This window comes from Portunus trituberculatus, chromosome 5, assembly GCF_017591435.1.
Source record: "Portunus trituberculatus isolate SZX2019 chromosome 5, ASM1759143v1, whole genome shotgun sequence".
Taxonomy (NCBI): Eukaryota; Metazoa; Arthropoda; class Malacostraca; order Decapoda; family Portunidae; genus Portunus; species Portunus trituberculatus.
This window is the reverse complement of record NC_059259.1, coordinates 6606577-6609076: the sequence shown is the minus strand read 5'-3', so window position 1 is coordinate 6609076 and position 2500 is coordinate 6606577.

Below are 2500 nucleotides of genomic sequence, written 5' to 3'. Positions count from 1 at the left end.
GTGTACGATTAGAGAGTTTTGTTTACGTTGGGAAGAGTCTATGGCGATCAGAAGAATAATGGCCACAGTCGTCAATATTTTAGTCCCCCACATAAATTTCTGAAGCTGTGTAAAATCATCAATTAGTATGAAGAATGTATATGAAAACGCGTCGTGGTACTGAAAGGGTTAAAAAAAAGGCCCACTTGTTTGCCAGTCCCCTAAAAGAATGAGAGAGTTAGCCGGTACCAAACTAGATTGATGACAAGTAAATCGCAAAGTAAGTGTAGAATCTTATTTTATATATGAAATAGGGGAAAAATAAAAAAAATGCCACTTGTTTGCCAGTCCCCTAAAAGATTAAGACTGATTAACTGACACACACACACACACACACACACACACTCTCTCTCTCTCTCTCCACTGCAGTCATAAAGCAAAAACCCTGAAACATACAGAAACACACACACACACACACACACACTAAAAAAAAAAAAAACACTCATTTCACTCAATGCTCATTTTTTTCCTTTTCCTCTTTTCCACTCCTCCTCACTCTTTTCCCTCTACCTTTTCCCTCTTTATTCCTCACACACACACTTACAGACGGAGATAGAAGCGTTCTTTGTAATGCGCGCAGAGAGGCCGATCAAAACAACGTAGGAATCTTGAGCAACGCCAAAGAACGCTATTATTGGCAAGTTGAGCACAGAGAAGAGGAAGAAAATTGACGAGATACTGAGAACTTGTTACGCAGGGAGGGAGGGAGGGAGACAGGGAGGGAGGGAGAGAAAGCGGGAGAAGGACAGGGAGGGAGGAGGGAGGAAGAGGATGGAATAAGGAGGGAGAGGGAGAAGGATAGGATAGAGAGAGAGAGAGAGAGAGAGAGAGAGAGAGAGAGAGAGAGAGAGAGAGAGAGAGAGAGAGAGAGAGAGAGAGAGAGAGAGAGAGAGAGAGAGAGAGAGAGAGAGAGAGAGAGAGAGAGAGAGAGAGAGAGAGAGAGAGAAGGAAAGGGAGAGGGAGGGAAGGATAAAAGGAAGGAGAGAAAGAGGGAGAGAGGATGAGATGGAAGGAAGAAGAGAGAATGAAGAGAGAGAGAGAGAGAGAGAGAGAGAGAGAGAGAGAGAGAGAGAGAGAGAGAGAGAGAGAGAGAGAGAGAGAGAGAGAGAGAGAGAGAGAGAGAGAGAGAGAGAGAGAGAGAGAGAGAGAGAGAGAGAGAGAAAGAGACGAAAAGACAGATAAACACACAAAACAAACAGATAAAAAAAACGAAAAAAAATAGAAAAGACAAAAAAAAAAAACAGAAAAGGAGGAAAAAAAAACGAAAAAAAAACAAAAACACATAAACAAAAAAAAAACAGACAAAAACTAAACCCAAAACAAACACAAACACAAAACACACACTAAAAAAAAAAAACCCAGACAGACAGAGAGACAGAGAGACGGACAGACGGACAGACAGATCTCCACGTAAAGTATCAGTGAGGGCAAAAACAGGTAAGAGGGGGGGTCAAAATACTTCACCAAATGTCCAGCCCCGCCAACAAAGGAACCGTGAGGAACAAAGACAAGAAGAGAAATTTCGTTGAGTCAATTTGTTGGTAGCTGAAAAAGAGAGGAAGAAAAAAAAGGCGGGAAAAAAAAAAAAGAGTTAGAGAATGAGTGTTTGGTGAAATGAGTGTTTTTTCTTGTGTTTTTTATTTTTGCTTGATAGGAAAGAAGAAAAGAGGAAAAAAGAAGAAAAAAGAGGAAAAAAAGAAAAAGAAAGTGAGCAGAAAAAAAGAGAAAAAGGGGAAAAAAAGAAAAGAAGAGAAGTTAGAGAATGAGTGTTTGGTGAAATGAGTGTTTTTTCTTGTATTTTTAATTTTTGCTTGATAGAAAAAAGAGGAAAAGAGGAAAAAGGAAAGAGTGAGCAGAAAAAAGAGAAAAAGAGGAAGAAAAGAAAAGGAGTAAATTAGAGAATAAGAGTGCTTCAGTGAAATGAGTGTTTTTCTTGCATTTATAATTTTTCCTAGATAGAAAAAGAGGAAAAAAGAGGAAAAAAGAGGAAAAGGAAAAAGTGAGCGGAAAAAGAGAAGAAAAAGAGGAAAAAAAGAAGAGGAGTTAGAGAATAAGAGTGTTTGGTGAAATGAGTGTTTTTTCTTGCATTTTTCACTTTCGTTAATTAGAAAAAAACGGAAAAAAAGGAAAAGAGGAAAAAGAGGGAAAAGGAAGGAAAGGAAGAGCAGTGAATGAAAAGGAAATAAGAGTGACTGGTAAAATAATTAAAGTTTTCTTCATTCATTTGAGTTAGAAATGAGAGGAAAAAAGGAGGAAAAAGAGGAAAAAAGAGGAAAAGGAAGGAAAAGAAGAGAATAAGAGTGTTTGGTGAAATAAGTGTTTTCCTGTAACTTTCACTTTTTGTTAGTTAGAAAAGAGGAAAAAGAGGAAAAAAGAAAGGAAATAAAAAAAGTGAACAGTGAATTAATATTTGGATGGGTGATAGATAAAAATTGATATTTTTTTTCTTGCAAAGCTGCGG